This window comes from Pygocentrus nattereri, chromosome 4 (assembly GCF_015220715.1).
Source record: "Pygocentrus nattereri isolate fPygNat1 chromosome 4, fPygNat1.pri, whole genome shotgun sequence".
NCBI classification, from domain to species: Eukaryota; Metazoa; Chordata; class Actinopteri; order Characiformes; family Serrasalmidae; genus Pygocentrus; species Pygocentrus nattereri.
Window position 1 is genome coordinate 12,914,717 of NC_051214.1, and position 8,334 is coordinate 12,923,050.

The following is an 8,334-nucleotide window of genomic DNA, read 5'->3' on the forward strand; positions in this document are numbered from 1 at the left end:
CCGCATCATCGTTAACGTAATATCATTGGATAGCTCAAAGCGCTTCGAGGAGAACATTACCTGCCAGTTCTGTTACATTAACTTTGAGTCGCTAACGTTAGCTAGCATCATGCTGAGTCATGGGGGGAGGGAGAGGCATCCAAGGCTTGTTGTGCTGTCTTTCTTCTCTGGCCACAAATGGCTGTAGCATCAATGGATATCTAACACTTAGAGGCTGCGCCACTCGGGATCCCCCATTTCTAAATACAGACAAGCAGACATAAAATGTGAGTTAACCGCATGTTTAAAACTTACTCGCCCATTACTTTCATTTAATCAGAGTTCTCCGATTTCATTGATAGAGAGGTTATTTCTTTCCTCCACTACGATGGAAATAAGTCTCATGAAATGACCAATTCCTGCTGCTTCAACAGTCATACCCGACACCTTCAGCCAACTTCTAAGGGTGTTTATGTGGTGCTTGCTAGTGGGAAACTCATTTTTCAGATAAAACCAAGACCACTTAAAGCAGCATAACCACCAACATAACTAGGAAATGACAGAGGAAAGAGCCAACCAAATTTCTTAGAAAAAAACATAATTATTGGCCTTCTGGTAGCTCTGGATACGTCAGACTTCCAATATGAGCAACAATCTAACCAAGCTATAGTCAGTCATTAGAAATTGTATTCAGTGGTTCAGCGCTATGCCAGCAATCTTTACTGCGAGAATCACTGTAAAACTACAGCATGCAAGGTAAAGTATATGTTAATGTCTGTTACAAATGAAACATGGAGAAGGTCTTTCACAGGCTAAAGATGTGTTTAATGTAGAACGTTCAGCATTAGCTTAGTGCTAATATACTATTAGAACTACATAAGGATGCTAGCAGAGATTAGCATTATTGTCGATGTAGTTTTTGTATCTTTTTTTGAAAATTATAGCCCAAACTGAAGGCCTAGCTCTAATAGCCCTGCCTCACCACTTCTATGTATTACTATAAAACTAAAATTGTTACTGTCGGAATAAAACCTCAAAAAATATCTCGGAAAAGGCAACTTCACAGGAGAATTCATTTTTAAAGGAATTTAATAGAACATGATTTTATTGTAAATCATATTGGATGATTTCTATTAATCCATCACTAAATGTTCACAAGGTATAAGGGGCAGCTGTCATTTCTCCATCATGTGAAAATGTGTTTTTCTGAAAGCGATGATGTGTAAGTTATGTAGGATCAAGCTCCATTTGGAGTGGGAATTCAGGTGGATGCATTAAAAAAACAAACAACAACAACAACAAAATGTTTATTTCCTCCCAAAACGAAATAATCTTAATGTGTCCATTAACATCTCCTATTATCATATATGCAAAAAGGAGAGTTTAATTCTAAACATATTTCATGTCATTGGTGTTGAATATGAATATGGTGTAATGCTAGTGACTGTGACACCAGTGACATTCTGCTTTAAAACTGGGGATTTTGTAAAAGTGCTGACTCGTTGTTGGTGAGGTGACCTTGTTCAACTATTTCAAATCAGTAATAAAAATGATATTTGGCATTAGTTTGACAAACATTTTAATTGCCCAGTCATTAAAGCGCATAACACCAGTGACACATATAAGTTATGTGCTGCCTCATAATCAAAATTATTAATAAATTAATGAAATATAGTGAGCAAGTGTGGACTCACCTTCTCATGCCTGGTGATGCGTCCTGCCTGATGAGCCTGGACTCAAGGATGCAGTTTAATAGAGTTAAATATACTATGTTAAAATGTAATATAAGAGTCCTGATAACACCAGTGACCAAAATCTGTGACAAATGCATTTTTAAAATAATGTATAATATATTCATTTAAAATAATGAATAATGTAGTACAAGGTTAATGATAGAAAAAGTGATGAATCTGTTTTATACACATATACAAAAAATGGTTTTATATGAAAATTGGTTACTTTGCATATGCAGAATGACTGTGAAACGGGATAAAAAAAAAGAAAAAGCAGAGAAATCATAAGGGAAAAGTATTATTTAATCTTAAGTCAACTTTGTATGTGTACATACTGACTTTTGGAGCGGTGCCTAATATTTTAAGCTTCTTTTTAAGCCCTTTGTGACATGGTTTCCCACTCCAAATGGAGAACGACTCAGTTATACATGTGCCTACAGGTTCTTTATACTGTCTAATGAATCCATACATCCAGTCATCCACATGCCTTTTCTGCTATATCTGTGGTGTTTATGCATATATGTGCTGTATATTTTTTTACCTGCAGCTGATGCTGTCAAGTTGATTCACTGTGGATTTTATGCGCTACGCCTTAGGGACCGATCTGATACTTTACATAGCTGAAGTGGAGCAGACATGCACATCAAAGAGAGAAGGGCTCTCTTAAACTATCTCCCTCGTACACAAAACGAGTAAGCGTAAGCCTCCATTAGAGCCGGTGACCACAGTAAATCACAATAATTCATCAGATTATAGCTCTCTCAGTCTCTCAGGCCCTCTCCCGCTTCCTTCCATCCTCTCTGCCCTGCACGGTTGTGAAGTCCGTTTTGTATTAGTGGAGAAACACGGTACGGTTCAGGTGTGTAATTTATACTCCAATAGTACCTGCAATTTCACGTCTCGCTGGAAAAGAAAATTTGTCTGGCCAAGAGAATCTCAGATGCACTGAAGACACGCGGTAGGGCACATCACACACGACTGGATAACGTAGCTATCTGATGAATTGCCTTGCCAACGTTTAGGACAACTGGCTGAGGTTTGGTTAGGCCTCAGTGACCGCAGACTGCAAGGGGCATTCGTTTGTAAAACAGCGGTGAGGACATACAGATTGTGGGCTACATCCTTCTAGCCTCAATGTCACTGAAGAGGGACACCTGTTACAGTTGTATACAAAAGCTTAGGCACCCTCGACCGAAAAGAAAAAAATAGAATATTCACTTTAAAACAATTAATCTGCAAATCCGCAGAAAAGAAAAAACATATTTCTGCAAATGTCACTTTTTAAAGTTTTATTCCAGTTATTTTTTTACTTGCACTAACAGTTGGTTAACTTGGACAACAGAAATATAAAAAAAATGAATATGTGCAAAAGTTTGAGTACCCTTGCAGTTGTAATGTCTCAGAACTTGACTAACTTGTTAGGCTTTAATTAGAAATATGACATTTTTTAAAAATAGCACGCTGCAGAGGATGTGGTCACTTCATTACTTTAAAAATCAACAGAATATGTCACCCTTGATCAAGGGTGCTCGAACTTTCGCAGCTGTTTGTTTTCATTGTTTGTTGTGCTGGACTGATGGAATCAGTTCATCTATTTGTCCACAATGACATGCATTTATTAGTAGGAAAATATTTTTTTGTGCAAAGCTTCTTTTTTGAATATATTTCAAAATTTCACCATAAAAGTTTAAGCCGTGTGAACAGTCACTCAAAGTGGTTTAATGTAAAATGGTCGATTCGAGAGAAACACTGTAAACTTTCAACACTTAAGTCTACTTTAACAAAAAAAAAGTTGGGTAACCGATGACCTCACATTTTTGAAGTGAACTAATTAAACTCAAGTTGAAGAATACAAAGGAATATTAAGTAAACTGCTCATTCTTAACTAAAGTAGTACAAGAAACAAGTTTCTCCAAAATAGTAAGTTTACAGGAGATGGCTAAAACATTCTTTACTTTCAATGTAAGTTAATGGAAAACATTTTTTTTTATTCTAAGCAATTCTGGAGCATTTGTATTGGTCCAAATTTTCACACAATGTAAAGGATGGCTGCAGAGCTCAAATGATGCAGAAAAGTACAAATTAAAAAAAAATTGAGATACACAGTTTTCATTGGACGGCAGCAAAATACAGGATCAAAAGCTAATATTTCTAAGGAGTACTTCATCATTTTTTTCAGATCTACCACAACTTTCCCATTATCAACATTACATATATAAACTCAGATGTGTAGTAAATAAAGTGGCTATATTTGTAGAATATTGAGACCCCTGGCTCCTGTCACCACCACTGTAATGAAATCTGAGTGGGTCAGCTTCTCTACAATGACACACATCAATCAACTCAGAATGACTTTCTTTACATCTCAACCATTGAACTGAATTGAGTAGAACTGAGCAGAAATTTGACCAGGTAGAAGTCCCCTTTAAATGAACCATAACAGAGTGTAAAATAAAGTCCCAGAGAATCATCCTCCAGTGTAGTACCAGTAAACTAGTGTGATAAACTAATGTTGCTAACTAGCTTACCATCCAATACTAATCATGACACATGACATATCGTGATGTACTGCAGTTGGTTGCTATGGTTAAAGCCCATATCTCCCCTGGTTGTATATCTATGGCTAACGTGCAGCAGAACAAGACTATGTTCTGCCAACCATACGTGTCGAGCAGGTACTTCATCCACATGTTAAAACATGCATACATATCAATGCAAGGGTTAAAAGTTATGAAATCATGAAAAACAGAATCATAGTATTGGTACAGTTCAACTGCAAAACTGTCTGTTTGATCCGCCGTACCTGTTTCTCATCACCAGGTGCAGAGGAAATGCCTCGGGGATGAGGGGTGGGACTTCCTATCTTTTGCGTTTAACAGTAATCTGTCACTCAAACATAAATCTCCAGCACAGTCATGGTTCTGGGCACAGAGAGAAGAAGCGGGGGAGCTTTACAGGTAATGGCTCTCAGGAATGTGTCTGAGGAGCTACACACCTGAGCCAGCCTCATGTGGGTTATTAGCAAGTCCTGGAAAAAAGTTTAACGTTGTGTTTTTGATGTACACTCGAAGCAGTTTGAGCTGTTTGTATCCAGGCTCTGAGGTCTGAGACCTGTCTGCTACTATGTACACACAACTTTCCCTCAGGACGTTTCACTACTTAAATAAAGAGAGAGAGAAAGAGCGGACTGTTTCATCGCAACAGCTGAACATGCCATGAAAGAAAGACTGCAAATATAGACTAATAATGGAACATAGGCAAAGGGAGGTTCCACCAAGTTTTTGAAAGATTGCTAAGATGGCAGTTATTCAGGGTGGTTTGTTGTGAGATGCTCCATTCTAGAGAAACTTGCCCAGTCAGGTTAGTTCATATTGAGGGGTAATAGGAACCAGACGTCTGGAGCATTTAGGGCTTCAAAAGCTACCTTTAGCTTTAGTTATTATTTAAAATGGTTAAGAATATGCTACCTGATGCCTGTGACATTGTTTTCTGGCAGTTCTGAGATAAACCCTTTGGCCTTTTTAAAACACATTCCTAGTGGACCAATACATAGAGGGCAAAAAAGTCTCCAAAGAAACTTTAGTTATCACTATTTTACCATTACAAACATGCACACTGTTGCATGTCAATGCACAGCCTTTGGTTCCTACCATCTAGGTTTTACATGCACTTAATAATGGACGACTAGGTTGAATGTCTTTTTATTGTAAAACTGATATAATGATGATGCTTAAAATACTGAGTATATATATATATATATATATATATATATATATATATATATATATACACAATAGAAGCCTTGCAGTTGTAAATAGTAGTCTCTGGTGGTGATGATGATTCCACTGACGTACGTGTGCTGGCTCTATCAGCACATTCCAATAAAAAAAAAAAAAAAAACATTATCTAGTTCAGGGTGTGTTAGTGTAAGCAGGTTGTGCAATTTGAAGTAGCCTAATGTAACCCTTTAAAATCAAAATTTTAAAGAGAGGTTTTATCAGTAATTTGTTCTTGTTTACATGCACTTTGGAAAGCAGATAGTGGGAAAACTCCAGGTCCATATGAGTCAAACAGTTATCTGTTCTCTGCCCAGCAACCCACCAGTAAACTTACTGAATAAGACATGATGCCTAAACGTGACGTTAAGCTGAAACATCATCCCATGGCTTTTTTTAAAATGTTGAGTCACTGAAAGGGAAAATATTAATATAAATCATTAAAAAGATGAATATTCAAATGCTTAATTTTGTCAATCGTGTAGTGAGTTTCAGGATCGCTCCAGAAGTGTTTTGTTCTTGTAGATGACGTGTTAAACACTGCTTGCCGTTTCCAGGACAGTGGGGTCTTTGTGCACATGGGCAGACTGAGCAAAATGAAAGAAATCAGAGTAAGGCTATCTATACCCTGAACAACCCAAACGCTGAGCTAAAATAGAGGTCTCTTCTAGGAATCCGATAATGACCTTAATCTGATCTAGGAAAACGGAGTATGCTGTTTACATGACAATTGAAAAATCTGATAACTGACAAAATACGATAACGATCGTACTATTGGTGTGCATGTCAACGCACTCATTATAAAGAAATCAGAAACGGGAAGTTTCTTTATGTTTCAGATCAAGGTTTACTTATATCTCAAGAAATATTGAGCTAACCGAAGTTTTCATTTTCAAATCATTAAGTTCATATTGCTTTCAGTTAGAAATTTGTGGCTTGCAGGCAGGTTTGCTAGCAAGGTACACATACATACGAGTTGGGGGACAATTGTTGCTTTAAGGAATTGGTGTCCAATCTTATCCACAAAGGGCTGCAAATTCTGAAGGCTACCTACATAAGGGCTTCATGACGCATTCATAAGCGCTGAATAATGCGTTTATGAAGGACTACTTGAACATTTATTAAGCGCTTATGTTGGTTCTCGCAACCTGACATGTTTTATGAAATAAATGACATTGTACTGACATAATATGAACAAACCTTGAACATATTTACAGCACTAAACATATTTAACTATATATTGCAGCATTCTTAAGACGACATTGTACTGATATCAGGTGAAATATGTCTGGAAACCACCCCTCTTCCCTCCAGGGCATAGATAAGATGATTGATGCAATTATGTATAGTGTTTTAAATATGTTTAGTGCTGTAAATGTGTTCAACGTTTATTCATATTATGTCAGTACAATGTCATTTATTTCATAAACCATCTTATATCAGGTTGCGAGAACCGACATAAGCACTTAATAAATGTTCAAGTAGTGCTTCATAAACACATTATTCAGTGCTTATGAATTTGTTATGAAGCCCTTATATAGGTAGCCTTCAAATAAAGTGTTACCCAAATTTTTATTCCAACAAAGCAGGAGCTCGGCGATCAGTTGTTCGAAGACTGAGCAACTGATTAAACAAGGTGTGCTCCTGCTGGTTTGGAGTGAAAACCTGAAGCCACCCCGGCCGTTTATGGATAGGGCTGGACACACTCCAACAGCCATGGCCAACTTATTCAACAACACCACCATATACTGTAAAAATCTAAAAAGGCCATGCTGAAGTTTTGGAAGCTGTGCTGGGTCTTGTAGAAGATCAAGAAAGTGTCTGGTGTCACTGTCTGAGTTTAAAATAAGACAAAAAAAAAAGACTAACACACTCGCCTGCAGCTGCAAACCATTTTCTCCTACCAGAGCTTCTTTTGAGAGCCCAGCAGTGTGGCGCATATCCTCACATACAAACAGTTATTGAAGTTACATAACAGACAGAATGCTCTGCAAGTTATCCCTGCAGGGATGAACTGATTGATTCAGAAGTGGATGACTGTACAGATCAATAGCAGGCAAGGCATTCTGCATGGGTGTTCTCAGATGTCTTTAATACGTCCTGTTATTTTCTACATTACGTTGTTACATAAAGCCATCGGGTTCAGCTTAACCTGTCTGTGTGTCTATGTGTGTGTGTGGTCTTGTGCGTGTGATGAGAGTGTGTGTGTGTGGATTAGTGTCAATTGCAGGTTCCTCACACCCACTGCTGCTGGCTTGGGCTAAATTACAGAGCAGAGTCTTCCTCAGTATGTGTACGAGACTGCAACAGGGCACTGCCTCACGTTAACATAGCCGAGCCGGGTCACCCCCCACAGTGCAGCGCTTGTTGACTTTAGCATGAAGGATGCTCACCATCATCAATCTCTTTCTGACTTCTTTTAATTATTCAGAAGGCACTCTGCACTGCATGGATGGCATCAGGGTACTTTCCCACTCGCTCAACAACAGGACCACCCTCCGTCTCACTCCTCTCAGACAAGGGAGCCCTCTAGAGACAGCATGAGGAAATAACATATGGTAATAACACAGTAATAAGGCACCTACATTATTAACCCTAATAATGTTGTATGCAAAACTTTGAACAATCCGAATCACATGACATTTTGTTGATTTTCTAGGTGAAAATAAGTTTGTTCCTTTGATATCAGATATTACACTTTTCTGCCCACTATAGTGAAAGATTATCTATTTATTTATTTAAGTGAATACAATAAAACATAAAAGATGTGCCATAACTTTCACACAGGCCACACCAAGCTTAATCCCCCCCCTCATATGGTAAACTCAGCAAATAAAGAGTAATTG